The sequence below is a fragment of the Pezoporus wallicus genome, unplaced genomic scaffold (assembly GCF_028554395.1).
Source record: "Pezoporus wallicus isolate ANWC-B61680 ecotype Strahan unplaced genomic scaffold, APGP_CSIRO_Pwel_v1 scaffold_6362, whole genome shotgun sequence".
NCBI lineage: Eukaryota > Metazoa > Chordata > Aves > Psittaciformes > Psittacidae > Pezoporus > Pezoporus wallicus.
Window position 1 is genome coordinate 10,402,039 of NW_026637663.1, and position 17,536 is coordinate 10,419,574.

General features: G+C 48.4%; 1 protein-coding gene across 2 annotated transcripts in view; it reads right to left on the reverse strand.

Annotated features, from left to right (window-relative positions):
• Nucleotides 1-16,564: 16,564 nt before the first annotated feature.
• Nucleotides 16,565-17,536, reverse strand: part of TOMM20 (translocase of outer mitochondrial membrane 20) — a 112,733-nt gene continuing 111,761 nt past the window's right edge. For both annotated transcript variants that reach the window (XR_008971915.1, XR_008971914.1), the window contains one exon: nt 16,565-16,864. The gene's annotated coding sequence lies outside the window, so the exon portion shown is untranslated. The remainder of the gene's footprint in view (nt 16,865-17,536) is intronic.

Below are 17,536 nucleotides of genomic sequence, written 5' to 3' on the forward strand. Positions count from 1 at the left end.
AGTTCAGTTCAGACAGAGCACTGCATGTCACCATACCTTTTAAGTCAGGGGGGGTCCTGAACCCAGGAAGGGGGCTGAGCCATGGGAAAGTCCAGAAGCAGGTGCTTGCCCTCCCTGCAAAGTAAAGGAGGCCTCTTGCCTGGCACCCTCCTGGCCGTTCCTGCCTATCAGCAATGGTGAGCTTGGGAGAGCCACTCTTGGGATGCACAGAGCCCACGCAGCACATCTGGAGGCAGCATGCACATATAGTCTTGCTGTTTATGTGTGGAATGTCTAGGTTGCTAATAATACACCTAAATGAGGTGTCCAGTGGCCACTGGGTGACTAAAAAATACAAGCGAGTACTTTTTTATTCGGCCTCTTCCAGTTCTTCCTCTTGAAAGATACAGCACTCCAGGAGCGAGGAGACCAGTAATTTTGGCAGTGTCCAGGAGCAGCTTTATCTAGGAAAACAGATCAGCTTCTCATCAGATGGAATAGCTTCAATGAGCTGAGCTAGAGGCAGAGCATGGGTGCATCGGGGTCATTTGCTCCTCTGTGCAGGCATCCTGCTGTGTTACCCTGTCTTTCTGGAAATCACACCAGCAGGCACGGTGTGGGAGCAGCAGCCATCACCATAGCCCAGCACCAGGTGGATAGACCTTCAGCCATTGCGTCCCTCCAAAATGCCTTCCTCCACAAACACTGAGCACCGGGTGGCTCAGGATGTTTACAGGCTGCTGCTCGGTTTTCAGCTTGTTCCCCTGAGGGATGAGGTGCGGTGGGCAAGTGGTTAGCTGGGGCAGCTTCACACCCTGCTGTCCCCTCAGCACAGAGGCAGGAGCTGTGGTCGGGGACACTGGTTTTAGACCATGAAAAGGAATGCCAGCATCTGATTTATGCTACACAATTGCTTTCATTTTGCATTTCAGTCAGCTTGGACACTGAGGAGAGATGAGCAAGAGTGATTAAGAGTCAGGCTGTCATCACCCTTTCCCTCCCACTGCCATTGTTCTGGTGCAACGCTCCAAAAAAAAAAAAATCATCGGGACTACCTTTGGGAGCAGCCGCCTTTCTGCTGTTGCCATCAGACCTGTTTCTGTGCTCCCTCCCACTATCCTGCTTGCATCAAAGCCTGCACTGAACACAGGTGGTGGAAAGGAACATTTGCTGTCAACTGGTGCAGCAGCAGATGATGGTGTGTGGACTACAGATGGCTGATCCCCTTCCCCATGCAGTTCTCATTCGGGGTGCTGCATGCTTCTCCTTTGCGTTCAATGTGTCCTGCAAGGGGCTCTGACTGGAAAAGCCCTGCACAAGACAAATTCCCAGGCAGCTGCAGAAGGCTGGAATCATCTTCCCGAGAGACTTTTTAATATGCAGAGCAGTGCTGGGCAGCACACTGGATGCAGAGTGCCAACTGGTTCTGCCAACCCTTGTAGCAGCACAAGCGAGGGGCAGCAAACTGTGGTCCAGAGAGGGTGGGAAGGTGGGGAGGGCTCCAGCCTGGAAGCCCATCTCTTGTGAACCTATGTCTTTGGGCTCCTTGACTCCAAGCGATCACTGAACAACACAGCCCCCTCTCTGTTTTGATGGTCTAAATCCCTATAAACAGAGTGCTTATTCTTTTTTCTTTAACGCCCTTTGTGGTTTCATGAAAACGCCGGATGCTGCAGTAGGCTGAAGCATGAAAGGTTCCTCTCTCTATCCTGTCCTCCCTGTCCAACAACCACACTAAAAAGAAACCACCAAATAAAGTGCTTGCAAATACGTGGACCAACAGCCCTGGTGATGTAAAGCTCTCCAGTTATTCACAGACCAAATTGAGCCCCGGCAGCAGGTGTGGTTCCGAGCTTGGCCCTCACCAGTGCCAACGAATGCCATTCCGAAGGCTCCACCTCACCGCGTGCTTTCTTTGCTCATTCAAACCCTCGGCAGTGTGCTGGGGGCTCAGCAGTGGGGTGATGCAAGGGAGGGGTGATGGCTGGAGCTACCCCAGGGATGAGAGTGGGGAGGAGGCAAATCCACATCTGCAAAACACTCCCAAGCCAATGCTGCAAGCAGCTCCGTGGGCAAGTTAAAGTTTTTCATCGCTGGAACTTTAGGTTCCTGTTTACCAAGCATTTGTTCACTGTTTATGTGTTTGAGTGAATGAAGAAATGAACCATAAGGCTGGGCACAAATGCCAAAACCCTGCTTAAATATGTAAATCACCTCCCTGCAACTTTCTGTGCCTACTTCGGAGCTGAAAACCAAATCCCTCTCCTCAGATGTGTTGTTTCACATGAGCTGCTGCCACTTCCCAGGTCACCACCAAGCCACTGTGAACATAGCCTCTGCTTTCCTGGCAGCTCCATCGCTGCGTTCATAAAGGCAGAGGCAAGTCACCAAAACAGCCATGCTCTGCCCTGCCCAGTGCTCCCACTGCCAGTCCTACCCTGTGTGGGGCACATGCCCCAAAGGAGCAGCAAAAGGAGGAAGTCCTAAATTCTCCTCTCGTCTCAGGACCATGGTTGCTGCAATCATGTTCCAGCCCCACAACCTTTAAATAAGCTTGCAAGTCACAAATTCTGCTTTTCCTGAGGAGGGGAGGCTTCCCCCATCCTGGACCTGTTTGCTACACCCAGCTTGAGCTCCATGCTCATTGGTAACTCCAGAACTTCACGCTCTCTTCTGCTTCATCAGAAGCAGCCTCTCTGGCCGTCTCTTTCTGGTACCTGTGTGCCCAGAACTGAGCAAACCCTCTGAAGCCCAGAAAAAGCCTAGATAGATACCCCTGAGATCTGGAAGGGGAATAGATTTTGCATGTCTGGTGTAACAGAGAAGAGAGGCCACCCTCGTCACGCCATAGCCACCCCAGGCTCAGCTTCTGGCTGCCATGTGGTACTGTAGAACCCCGAGGGCACCAGCCCCGTTGCAGGTAAAGAGTGTTATCTCAGGGGCAGCATCTCTGTTCCACTGATACAGCTCCCCCTGCACACCCAGATGAAGGACACTCATAAGACAAACAATCCTGGCTATTTTCTCAAGCTGGTAACACAGAAAGAGGGAGAAAGGACACAGCTGTTACAGCTTCCAGCAGTCCTCAGCCCTGGGAGGTCAGAGCCCTCCTCTCAGGGGGCTGAGGAGCTTTTCAGCTCTTTGACCACCATCCCCTCTCCCTGAACACCCATTGCCTCTTTTGTCTCTGCACAGCCTCCCCATCTCCTAAGAACAACACTGCTCTGCCAAGAACCTAAATCAAAATGCACTCAGAAGGCAAGGAGAAAAGTTTCACCAGGGCAATGGGACAGGCTCATAGGTAGCAGCAACAGCAGGTACGAGAGAGGGCCTTTTAAAGGATAAAGACACACAGCACCCATTACACTTTCTCACCTCCATCTCTAGCAGGGGGGGCATTGAAACTCCCCCATGCAGCACACCTGATGTTTTCATTCCTCTTTGCTGACTTGATTTCCTGTTGGAATTCAGGCAGGGTGATGTGACATGCCATGAAAATTCAGGATGGCTGTTCATGCTCCTGACAGCAGACAGTTATGGATTTGATAGACATTTTCATTGTTTATTTTCTGCTTTCTCACCCCACGGAAGCCTTTGCATCACGTGTTCATCTTGCTTAGAAGACGTGAGCAGCCCAGCAGAGCTCCTCAGCATGTTGTATACCTAGAAACACCTGGAGGCTACTTGTCTGTCTCTCCTTATCACATTTATGTTGCTGTCCTTGGCCTAGGTGGGGTCTCTTCTCATCAGGCTCAGCAGAGTAATGCTGTGGCCTCTCACACAGGAGCTCCAGGCTCCTGCCTCTGTAAACACTTCTTACCCATCCAGATTGAAGTCCCTCAGGGGTGTGGCTGTACTGTTCTCGGACACACAGAAGAGCCACTGGAAAGCACCTGGTCTGTCTGATCCTGCCAATGTCACTTCCATCATAGGCTGCACAACTGAAATTCAGAAGAATTAAGTGAGCCTCTTGCTCCATGCAGGAATAAATGCAGTGAAGAGGATGGATTTGCTGGCAAGCACAGATTGCAAGGTGCATGTGCTTGAGCTTTGCGCATGAATGTCTTGTTTCATAACTACTTCTTATTGTTTTCTTATTCAATCCAAAGGCTAGCATTAGTTCATGCAAGCCAGGAGCATGCTCTGGTCCAATGGTGGAGCTTCCTGCTGTGCTGGCCAGAAGGGAGCTCCTGTGCTCCAGCCAGTTTCCCAGGTAAGGGAGCCTGGAGGTGGAAGCTCATGAGACCAGGGCACTGAAGCATGGATCTGAACATGCAGTCCGAGAAGTTTAAGTTGTGATCCATAGGCACCCAACTTCCATTTATTTCACTAAGAGGGCAAAATGCCTTCAGGTGTTTGTAAGGGTAACCCTAGGCTGAGGTCCTCACTGGGGCAGGCCTGTATGAGCAGGATAAAACGTTCTCTCTTTAGTCTGACTTTAACGGTAAGGTGCTACATAAGACTGTGCAGACAAGGGTGGAAAGTGGTAGAACAAAACACTAAAGCAGAAACCTGCTGCATGCCAGGCAACGGTTTCAACTCACTGCCCGCCTGCTTTATCACACTGGAGACCACAGAGACATGTCTCGAAGATATTAATGCACCTTTCTTAGCTTTGGCTTTCTACTTCTTGTGCCTCACAGAGACATTCATATCAAGAAAGCATCAATGGATTGAGCCATCTGCTGTATTTTGTACCAGACAGGGATTTGTATACCACCAGAAGCTCAGATCCAGAGTAACTGTCTCTTCCAAACAACTCCCCTGGGACAGTGAGAGCTGTAGAAAAAAAACACAGAGACAAGTCCTTATGATGCAAACACTAGGCACCCATGCGTGACAGAAATTAGCTACCCTGATACAGGCGCATCAGATGCTGCCTTGCCTCTACCCTGCCTCAGAGCAGGATTCTTGCACTGCAAGTACACTCTGTGTCCTGTTGGTCACCAGAGACCAAGAGTGCTTCACAATTGTAGTGAGCAAATGACAGTGCTACCTTTTAATGGGGAGCACATGCAAATGTAGTAACTACCCAGAGAGAAAAGCAATACCTGTTCCATCCTTTCCAGCACCAGGAGAGCAGAACAGTTGCAACAATTGGCACGCAGAAGTGTCAATTCACTCATTGCTCACTATGTCTGGCTTTTTGGGAAGGATCCCTCACAAGGTAGCTTGTGATTGCTTGGATTGGAGTATGACCAAGGCCATGCATTAGCAGCCCAAACCATCATATCAGAGGCATATTCTAAGATTAAAAATAACCAGGGTTGCCCACACCCACTTCCAAGACCTCCACCTCGCTGTGAGCCTGCCGCTGCCATAGCTGCAGAGCCCTCCACTCTGGATGAACAGCACTCTGTGGGAGCAAGTGCTACAGCAGAGGCTCTGTCGCTGTGATTTCCCCAGCTCTGCCCACAGATATAAATGTGAAAAACAAAAGCAGCACGGCTGACACAGCTAGAATGCATCTCAGTTCACACTGAATATTCATTCCCCACTTTTCCTGAAGACCTTCAAAAACCCGAGTGCTCACCAGAACAGTCGCTGCCTCCTTGTGTTACTTTATTGCAAAAGGGGCTGCCCTCTAGAAGGTTAAGTAACTTCATGAAGTATATAACAGGTCACTTGGCTAAGCAGACCGAGCCGGCTGTCCTATAGTCTCCTTCACATTTTCATTAAATCTAAAATCAGTTAATATTATCTAATATAAATGCAGCGGCGCCAGAGACTCTAAGCTGAATAAGAATTTTGAATTAAGAGTACAGAACAATCTGAAACTGCCTTTGCAAAGAAAAATTGGAGCACCCAAGGGCTCAGTCTGGTCTCACAGAGGCACAGCATTGCCATGAAATGGCTGTGAGCTGAATAAGTGCTCTAGGTATTAATATTCAAAGCAGGGCATTGCATATGGCTTATGAAACACCTCTTCATGTGGATTAAAGACCTGTTCTCAAGGCTGTGAGCTTCCCACTACAACTGGAGCCACTAGGCTCCAAATTCATTACCATAGCACACTTAACTGGAGAAAAAAAAACATTGGAAGGCTTCCCTTTCTATTAGCCTATTAGTGAACCCAGGCTTCAGAGCAGCACAGCCGCTCTGAGTAACCTCTGGCTCAAGGTGAGAAGCCTACGTGGGATTAGTCCAAGCTGCAACCAGGTGGAAATATTAATGGCCCTAGTTAGGGAGCCACAGAGGGGGTTTCCTGGACCAGTGAGGACAGCAGAGTCTTTCCAAAAACCCTGCTAGCTGACCTGGTTTGTACCCTGTGCTCCTGTTTACCCACGCAGGCTGCTGCATGGTCCCCAGGCACGTTCTTCTGACCATGCTACCGGCCCACTGGCATCATTAGCACTTAAATGGGATTGTAGACATTATGGACCTAATTACACTTAGAGAAGGGTCTTAATGCAAGGCAATGAAACCCTCTGTGGATGTTTTCTATGTACTTTACTTGAATGAAAATCATATTTTTGTTTCCAGTCAAATATATGTTGTTATATAAATGTGCATAGCCCTCCCCCTTCAAGTTTGATTTGGTAACAGTTCTCTGTTGCAGTGAAGCATAAACTCAAGTGCAGTGAGTATCTTCCATCTATGTTCTGCTGCTGAAAAGCAAACTCCTCCTGGCTGAGGAGGCCAGATTTGTCACTGTGGTACCATTTGATATGCAAGAAAAGATGCAGAGCACGTGACAGGTTTATTTGGCCAGGACATGGCTCCTCCAATTGCTGTATCTGGGCAGTGCTCCAGAAGGAAAGCAGAGGTTTTGGTCTATTCCAGCGTATCTGTCCCTGTTTTCAGAAAACATTTCCTTAAGTAGGCCAAAAAATGCCTCTTAAAACTTGAGCTTTGGAGGATACATTTGTAAGGCAACACAGACACAAACGGGGTGACCAGCTGTTCTACTTTCAGAGGTACTGTCCTAGTTCTGAGAAGACAATCTGCACTGCACCCCCCATAGAGGAGAGAGGCCAAATGTCCTACTTTCTGTTCTGGGTGGCCTATTCGTCCTACCATGAGAAAGTGAGGCGTAAATGTACACATGAGAAAAGAAGAAACCCTCCCCACCATATGCCTGCACAGAAAGCCAAGAGTTGCAAAAGGCCCAGGCCACTTCCAAGTTATGCCTCAAAATCCTACCATTTCAGTTCAGACTCTTCTCTTGCAGCTGTGTTAAGGTGCAGCGAGTGCTATTAAAACCTGGTTTCCCTGTCCTCTAATGTCACCTCCACTCTGAAATCTCACCTTGTTAACACATGCAGTTCACTGCTCAGTCTCAGCTAGTGGGAGCGTATTATCACTTAGCTCTGATTCAGCAAGACAACTACATTTACACATTGCCTGTGCCTGCTCAATAGGGCAGCAAGGGACATTCCTGAAGCTGTTTTTAACTCTATTAGGCATGAACTTAAACTTAAGCGTGGATATAAGTGCTTGGTTACACTGATGCCATGATAAAAAAAACCCCAAACCTAATACCTCAGAAGACTAAGCCTGGAACTGAGAATATTTTTGATCATGAACTTCAGAAAAGATCTTAAAATACAAAGAATTTCTTCTGGAAATTCTTGACAAGCATGAAAGTAATATACCCGGTAAAGATCCCATTCCTAAGCAGTGGTGACAACACACTGCTATGAAAACCCAGGCTTCAGCCACGCAGTGGATACACACAGTACCTTTCTGCGCTGTTTGCATTAAGCCTTAGCCAACAGTGTGCACTGAAGTAGAGTGAAAACAGGTAAAATTAGAGACCATGGGTAAAATTGGAGAGCATCCCTAAATTAGAACTACCACCCACCCACACTTTCTCCTGCAGCGTTTACTGTCAGTCTCAACTGTCTTCTGCTCCTCAGTAAGACAACCTGGCTAAGAGGCATGGAGGAGCTGGATGTTTGCTTGGACGACTTTAACTGACAGAGCCCTGTCACTTATGCAGATAGCAGGAGGCGGAAAGGGAGTGAGACCTTCCATGCACTTTATCAAAACAGACAGCAACAAAAGCTGTACTCGTTAAGTGCAGAACATGGACTCCTCAGGCCTTATTCAGGTTCTCAGAGGTATTTATCTCTGATAGCAAGGTTTCCTATGCACGCAAATCCCTCTTTCCTGGGCATCCATCCTCCATGGTGCCAGTGACTACATTCATACAGGCCTTTTAAAAATCTTCACAAGTCCAAAGGCTGTATGGCAGTTTCCTGATCTTTTGTGGGTTGCATCTCAGTAGATAGAGAAAGATGACCCGACAGATCAGATCTGCCGTTTCACACCCTCTGTTTCACACCTCTTCAGTCTCAAGCTGCTTGGCTTTTCTCTTTACTCTGCAGTTTCAAACTTTGTAAACTTTGATCAGCAGTTTGATCACAGTGTTGCAGGGGTTTGGGGGCAGAGAAACAAGAACCTGCCCGCACTTCTTTATTCAAAGCATCTATCCCACAGTATCAATGACTGGTTTTCATAAAAAATGGATGACACTTTCAGATAAAATGCTTTCTATGTTTCGACATTTTGGTTTCAGTTGAAGCAAAATTAAATTTCTCAGAAGAAGGGGTTTGGAAATACTATCTTACTGCTTACAATTTGGAAAAAAAAAACAAACCCAACATTACTGCACTTGCTTCTGAGAGTAGACATCACATGTCCTTCACTTTCTGCACAGACAGTAATAGTGGGGTGAGCCATCTCGTTATTGCAGCCATGAATAGCCGAGAATGCAAAAATCAACATCTGAAACTGGGTGAGCTTTTGATGCTAGCTCCATATGACAGCTTTAACAAGACTCCCACCCCTAGTGAGTCACTAACTCTCCCTGCAAACCCTCAGCCAGAGCAGGAAGCACGAGCATGCGTTGTACACAAAGCCCTCTGGCAGGGAGAAGTTTTCAGCTGAGTTTGTGTGACGATGCATCTGACTGCCACATCCCATACTCACTGCGGCCTGCAGCACATCTGCAGCTTACTCAAAGCATCTGCTGGGGCTCCTGGAAAAATGTCTCTGCACTTCCTGGTGACTTGGGATTTCCTCAGACACCAAGGACACTTGAAATGGAGCAATCAAGCACTCCTTAGTAGGAAGTAGGAGCAGGCAGGCTGTGACAAGATGCTGGGGTCAGTTAATCCAGTGCTTGGCAAAGTCCCATGGCTCTGCGAGAATAGTGCAGTTAAGGCACTTTTCTGATTAAATCAGTAGTTATTAACCAAAAGGCACGTTTAGTGGGTAAGGGTGGGAGAGTCTCAGCTTCCTGGCTCATATGGGAAGACAAAATTACCCTCAGAAATTCAGACTTTGCAGCAAAAGGACGTCTTTTGTGGAAAGAGGTTAGATATCATCAGGGAAAGATGCTCACCCCTCACACACCTTGTTTGGTTATTGGCTGAGGCAGGAATGCTCTGTGCTGCTGAACGTGAGGTGCTGGTGAAGTGTGGGTGACAGGCATGAGGGGAGGGATGTGGCCAAGCCAACCCAAGAGCCAGCAGCAGGGCCTCGCCAGGCAGATGAGAGATAAAGGCACTCCCCCAGCACAGCCTCGGCAGAGTGGCTGGCACAAAGGGACTGGGTCTGCCCACCCTCGTGTTGTCAGGATGAGCCCCACAGAGCATGGCTATTATTTGCTTTAGAGGATGCATTTTTGGCACCCAGTGTACAATATGTTGCTGTCACCCTCGTGACAACTCTGTAATCTCTTCTTTCCCTTCCAGTGTTATTGTCCCAGTTTCCAAGGAGCACACAAGAAGGATTTGCTTTTCTGGAGTGCGAGAATTCCTCACCAGGAAAGAAATGAGCAGAGACAGACGCGGGAAATTCTTCACTTGTCTATTTTTATTTACAGTGTAATTCCTGTCATTACCTTGAACAAAAATAGCACAACAGCAAGGCAGAAGCCAAGTTTCCTTTGCCTTTCTGCAGGAGCCCATTGACACCAGCCCTCAGCCACAGCCCCTGCTGGGCTGCCTGCAAAGCCACAGCTCCCTTCCACCAATAACTTACACTTACAGCTCCAGGCAGGTCCTGTCTGCACCTCAGGGTCCTGGGACAGCTCGTAGAAGCCGGACAGCATCAGTGCTGTAGGCAGTGAGAAGATGCTGATGGTGCATGCTGCCCCGGCAGTGCTGCCCTCCAGGCTCTTATGAGTTAAACCAACTGGGTTTAATATTCACCAGCAGAAGCGAACATGCACTGATAGCCCTGTCGAAAAGTAACACAAGCTGTACTGAAGTACTGCTGAAAAACAACACAAAAGAGGCAGAAAGGTAGTGCTACCTCCACAACTAGGAGCCTCCATGTTGAGAGGCTTTCAGGTTTCCAGCAAGGTGACACTGCGCCCGCAGTGACATTGAGGGGAGAGCAAGTGGCCGCTCCTGAGTTATCAGATGAGTTACCATCTTTTGGATGGAGAAAAATCACAGGCTGCTTTTAAGTGCTTCTCTTTTAAAAAGCAGTTGGCGGTTTTCACAGCAAACCTGAGATTTGGACATCATCTTCAAATCCATCATGTTTTATCTACAGAAAAAAAAAGCAGAATCTGCCTTTTACAAAGCCAAGGAGCTGCCAACTGCTTCTCACTTCCTCCCCAGCAAGGACATACACGAAGGACAAGTTTTTCAAAGCACCTCCAGAGATTAAGCACCCATGCCCTGTTGACCATCAATGCAACAAGCGCACCCAAGTCCCTTAAGCTCCTCTGAAAATCTCATTCTTTGATGTCATTTCAAAGGCTTCAAAGCTAAGGTTTGTCTCTTTGAGGAGGGAAGAAAAGGAAGAGCGTGGAAGCATTAAAGCAACTCATCTTAAAGCCCTTTGCCTAGTTCTGCCAGGGTGCAGAGCATCACCAGAGAGCATGGGGTAGCTCACCAAGGTGGGAGCCTTCCCTGGCTGACCCTGCAGCGGGGATGCTTGTAACTACCCTTTCCCAGGGAGGAAAGGGATGGGACCAAGGAAGACAGTGGCAGAGCCAGAACCTTGGCCTGGGGTTTGAAGGGCCTGTGGCAAGGGAGTGATATCTCCTACCCAAGGAGACCAAAGTGCTCAACAGCCTGAGGGCAAACATCATCTGTGTTCACCCCTGCCTTATGTCCCTTATTATGAGGCAGCAGAAGCATGGGCAGCATATGAGCCCTGCTCATGGTTGGAGGCGGGACCTGCTTCGCCCAGCTTTGCTTCATGCATAAGCCCTTTCCTCCATGCACATCCTTCCCACATGTGTTTTCCTTGACAGCAAACAGAAAATCCTCTTTGAAACATTTCAGCCTCTGAGATAGGAAGTTGCTGCTACAAGCTGTATGAAAATATGCAGCTGACATGGTCTCTACGAATCCTCCTTCGGAGGGAAAGAATTATTATATCTCATTGGGCATCAGAGAATTCAGTGGCCTGCTCTTATATGGAATTGCTGGGATTTAATACATGTGAACTGTAAAGTTTTTTCCTATGATTATGGTATCCATAGCAGTGCTACTCTGAGTAGATTCTTGGAGTGCTCATTTTCTTCAGTATTATGAGAATTCAGTCAAAGTCAGCTCCCAGTACCGTGAGAACCATATAAATCCACAGGAAAAAAAAAAAAAAAGCAGTCTTAAACAGACTTCTTTCCTCCCAAACAGGCAACCAAAATGAAAAGTTGTGTTTTGTGGTTTGCCCAGGGAGGAGAGAGACGCAGGAGCTGTGGGGGCAGTCTTTTGTCAATTTTACCTCAGAAAACGTGATAGGCTGAACCAGAACCTGGGCACACGCTCTCCTTTCACTCATCAGAAACGCTTCCCTGTTGTTATTTGCTTTAATCTGGACAGCAGAGCAGTTTTCCAGCCGTGCGCAGCGATTCGTTCGTGCCCTGTGGAGCCGGGAGGCTGGCCCCAGGCAGCAGAGCCGTGCTCGGGGAAGGCAGCAGCAGCAGCCGCCTCAAGTTCATCCTCTGACCTCCCATCCTACTCCTCGCAATGATGTCACTTTTGCAAAGTGCAAAGCAGGCGCCTGTTTCTGTTTCCATTGCAGTATCACCACTGGCGACGATAAGGATGATTTATTTTGATTACAGTACCCAGGCACTCCAGTCAAACAGGCAGGCCCCCCACGTGCCAGATACAAGGCAAAACAAGGAGCGCTGAAGGTCACCTCCTCCTCACTGAACTTGCCGTCTGGGAGAGAGCTGGTGCAAATACCTCAGCAATGTAAATAGCATCCTACGGTTTACTTATGGCCTCCATGAATCAAGAGGGGCCTCTTGTTTACCTTTCAAAAACTTCCCAAAATAGCACAGCAAACAGAAATGTTACTTGTGCCTCCAGGACCCACTTCTGGAGAGGGGCAGCAAGGGAAGCCCCCGGGGGCAGCTCTGCCCCGTTGCCACCCCTGGAAAAGGTGCTGTACTGCAGTGAGGCTCTGGCTGCTCCCTCCTTCCTCCACCAGCTCCCTGGGCTGTGTTTCACCCACAGCTTTTATGTATCCCCAGGGCCAAGAAAGCGAGGAAGGGAGGGGAAAAAAGCCTGTTTGAGGAAATGGGGATTAGCCAGCACTGCTGCTTGCTCTGCTGCGTTTTACTGGTCTCCATGTAGACATCACCGACGCGTTACAGCTCCCACGGCCCCGTGGCAGAGGTGCCGTGTGTCCCCCATGAGCAGGGATGTGTGCTTCTCTTTGCTGCTATGGCTCACAAAATGACTTTTTGGCTCAGTAATCCTACCCAAGCCAGTCGAAGGGCTCACGTCACCAGATAGGGTTCACACCTCTGGGACAGAGCAGGGCAGCAGGGAAAGGGAGCAAGGGGCTAGGTGAAGATGAATGGGTATATTGTTTCTGTCTGCCTGCCTGCAGTTTTATTAAGTGCAAAATCTATAATAAGATATTAAAGCTGGTTGACATTTCTCAGCCAACACTTTTTTTAAACAAATTCAGCCAAAAGTTGCTTTCAGAAAACCTTGTGGTTGGAATAAAAAGGTGCCAACTTTATAATTTTTTTTATTTTCACAGAAAAAGTTGGGGTTTTATGTCTTGGGGTTTTTGTTGTGAGGGGTTTGGGGTTGTTTTATTTTGATTTTTTTTTTTTTACTGTTTTTCATTCCTTCTGGTCAAAAAAGAAGAAAATAAAACTATTATAGGGCAGTAGGGTTTGGGTGAGTGTTGACAACCATTCAGTAATACTTTACTCAGCATGACTTGTTTCTGTGAAAATCCTGAGCTGCTTTCAAACTCTTCAAGTGGCACTAAAAATAAAAACCAGGTGTCGCTTCTTAGCAAGAACAGGGATCTGGACCCAAATGTTGCCAAAGTCTGGGGGGCTGATTTGTGTCCTTCTCCAGCACTATCTGTACCCAATGGTTATATGGCCAGAGCTAAGCCAGGCAGGAGGAGTACATGCCCCAAGCCACAGCACACCAAGAGGAGAGCATGGCAGCAGCCATGTCTGAAGAGACATGGGGACCATTGAGAGGAGGTGGTGGCAGAAGAAAGGTGTTTCTGACAGCAGAGGCTGAGGAGGTGGGAAGGAAGGAGCTTGGGAAAGCATGGGGATAAAGCACCCAGTGCCCCATCTCTGCGCTGCTGCATGCTGGTGGTGTACACGTTGGTCCACCAGCACTGCCAGATCCCATCCCCTGGCTAACAGTGGGGACAGGCAGCACCAGCATGGGTCAGCAGGACTTACAGGCAATGCAAAGGCCACAGAGAGTGTGAAAGGCATAGCTGGAAATCTCTGCATGGCTAGCACTGAGTCAGTACCACTCCCTCCTTCAGTTCCTTACTTAGGCAGCTGTTCCCAGGGCTCCAAAAACAAAAGGCGTGAGAAGAGAGGGAGGCTCAGGAAAAACATGAGCTACAGCTATACAGTGTGAATATCATAAACAGCTAACTTAAGGAGCTTAATGCAAGTCTTGTTGTGGGCATCGTAATGGCATGCTGGCTGCATCCATTATGTATGGAAACAGGAATCTGCTGATTCAGCTGTGAGGGCTTTTGAAGTGATGGCAGCTGAATTTGCACTGAACCTTCGTCTGTCAATTCATCCTTTTAACTGAACAGGCACGTTTTTAACAAGCCACCACTTCTCCAGCCTGACAAATGGTTTCTAAGGCATCCCTTCTCTTTCAGCTGTTTGTCACTCAGTCATGCTCTTTCAGGTATAGACATTTGCTTTCCCCCACAGCAAAGCACTCCCTTTCCAGCCCATCTGGCTGCATCACACTGCAGAAACTCTTACGCAGCACCAGAAGAAAACAGCTGGGGAAAGGTTACCGTGTCACATGCCCTCCTCCACGGATGCTATAGTCTGATATGCTCAGCTCTCAGTATCCGGTGTAATGAGGGCAGAGAAAGAAAAGCAAAACAAATAATACAAAATACATGTAAACAATGTCTAAGGAATGCAGTGCTTTAATACCTTTACCTTTAAAAAAACAAATTTAAGATGCAGTATGAGGCTAAAAATAAAAAAGAAAAAAACCCCACTGTGCATTATACTTCATAAGGGTTCTGAAAGAGTTCTGTTTTTTTTCAACATGGCATTTTAAACATCTAATCTGCAGCCCACAGATAATCAAAGGCTGACTGTAAAAAAGTCTTTCTTTGAATGACAGCTTGAAAAGTTCATGCACATTTCTCATAACAGATCCCCTAATTATCATTTCCATCAGTAGACTGCTAACACATATTCCGGGCACTACAGGCAGGAGAAAAAACCCAAGCAGGAAGTACCAGAGTGAGAGCACTTATCGTTCATATGATAAAAAGACCAAGCTCTAAGCAGCGTTAGAAAAGGCCAGTGGTCAGCTCAGATGAGGATGGGAGATTTCTGTCTACCCATCAAGACTGCCTATTGTTGCCAATGCTATACATCATGATAACAGAGAGTTTGTAGAAGTGGCCCTCAAACTCAAGTTTCACAGCTTAAACCAAGCTGTAATTAGCAGCAGGGAGGGCCTGCTGTATGGCAGAGCCTGTCTGGGGGGCTCACGCTCACTGCCTGGCATGGACAACAGAACCTGGCCTGACCTCTCCCTGGCAATTCTTGTATGCCTAATGAGATGTGTGAACATAGCCCTAAAATAAACTACATTTTGCACCACCACCCACATGCACACACACACTCAATGAGAAGCCCACCCAATGTGCTGTGTATAGGGAATGCTGTTGGCAGCGTCTCTCCAGAAGTGGAGCTTTAGGAGGTGCACAGCTTGAATTTCAGGAGCACATGGTCCAGACAGTCATTAAGACAGTCACAAAATTTGGACCCAGACCTCATGAAGCCTTCAAGTACATCCAGTGTTGCAATATGGAGCTTGGCTCTGCCCATCATTAAAATAATTACCTCCAAAGCACAGTGTTCTCCCAAAGACCAGATTTCCACCTCTTCCTTAGCAAAGTCCATGAATTTATATGTGGAAGAGGCAGGGTGGCCACTTCACAAAGGTATAGAGAGCCAATTCAGGTCTCTGGCTGAGGAAAAGGGAAGCATCACCTGGAGCCCTCACTGCATCTTCATGTGCGATTGCCTCTCCCAGCTTGTCTGCAGCCAGCAGCAGTAAAGCTCATCAGGATTCTCCACCTCAGATCTAAACCTGAGCAGATCACAGCTGTTCATGAGGTCTTCTCAATCAGCTTCCTGTTGGTAGAAAAGCCCAGTTTGAGCATGCTGGGCTTTTCTACCCAGATGAGCCAGACCACATCTTGAAGCATCCATGACAGGTCAGAGGGAGAGGCTCAGAAAGGCCTACCCAAATGCTGCAGCTTGAGCTCACTGCTGGCCAAACACTGGTGACTTACTGGTGCTGAAGCACTGAGCGCTGGGATTTGCCTCTTCCTCTGGCAGCTGTACCCTAACAGCCAAACACAGGTTAAGTTCACCCAGACAGAGAGCCCCGTAGACCCACAGAGCACAGGCAGTGCTGCAGGCAGATGCCAGCCAACAAGCCTTTAGGAGGAATCAGAGGAGTCAGATTATGGAAATGATGCTAAAAAGTGCAATTTTTGTCCCTTTGTATCACAACAAAGGGACTCAAGCCTGAGCATGGCGTCAGGGCTGAAGCCTGAGCATGGCATTTTTTCTCTACCTTAATTCGCTGTGACCATCTTCAGTGACCCTTGCATTAGTACCACACAGGCAGAGTGGTTTCCTAGCTTCTGCTGTCTGAGCCTCCAGCCAGGACACAGTAACACAGCAAAGCAGAGGACAGGAAAGGCTCTGAGGGGCTCCCAGGAGTTTCTTCCCCCAGGATGCACGACGGCTCCCCTGGCCAGTGTGAGGTCAGACCTCCCTGGTACAACTCTGAGCTGCGCCTAATCCAGACCTCCCACCAGAGAGCTCCAAAATGTGTGCCCTTGCCAGTGTCCAGCTTGCAGGAAGGTCTCAGCCGTTCCTCTGAGCTCCCAGGTCACCACAAACCTGCAGACTCCACAGGGGAAATGAAGCCATCTCTGGAGAGAGTTGAAGGGGGACACCTGGCACATCTCCTTCTGTTCCCCAGCACCCCTCCTCCCAGTCCACTGTCAGGAATTCACCCCTGCAACAGGCACAAGCCTCCCAGCTTCACGGGCCACACGACCCAGAAAGGCAAACGATGATTTAGAAGCAAAATATTTACTGAGCAAAGTGGGGTAAAGTGCAGCAAACTTTATAAAATCCATTATGAAACTTCATACGCAGATCTCATGTACCCAAAAGCCCTTTGGTGTTCTTGTGACAGAGCAACTCCTAAAATGGAGGGATCTTCTAAACAAGTACCAGTGAGACTTTGTCACTTGCAACTAGTCAGTCAGAAGGAACAGGCTGGTTCTCTCGGTGACCCATTTGTTTTTCCTCTTCGTGGCTGTGCCTTTCCCATTTAGGAGATCAGTTTGCCTCTGCCAAATGGAGTCAAAGTCACCACTGTGAATCCAGTTTTTCTTTTCCCTGTTTCTTGGAAAGCACCAGTCAGTACCATGTCAAGACAAACAGAGAGAGAGGTTTGCTTAGGATCTATTTAAAGCAAAGCTCCAGTAATAACCCCAGGGCCAGCACTGATGTTTGTGACAAAACCGTGGCTACTGTTCATGAGAAGGGGTGGCAGCAAACATCCCACCTTTAACATAAAGAAGCCATAAATATGCACGATGCAAGCGAGAGGGATCTGCTCCAGCATCCCCACTATCAAGGCTGCTATTTGGATTCACTGGCTGTGTAGGAAAAAGACCTGGAGCTGAACCACTGCAAGCTGACGCAAGGTCCTGTAGTGCAGCAGAGACACCCTGAGTGACCTGAGAAGAGGATCTGGGTTTTCTGCCTCTGCTCATCAGACCTGGAGCAGTGGAAGATTGCTCTGACCCAGGAGAAAGCCTGGGCCTTGCAGGGGGTGACACAGCAGCATGGTCCCAACACCTCCTTCTGTACCCACCCTGGGTGCCAGGCAGCAGAAAGCAGACAGGGAGGCAGTGGTGGAGCAGACCAAGGGCTGCAGGAGGTCCTGTCCCCCCGGGGTGTCTCCTGCTGGGAAGCACAGGCACACACATCCCATGCATCTGGGAGCACACACACACTCGGCCCAGTGAAAGGGCTAATAATACCTGAGAAGAGCATCATGAGGCTAATTTC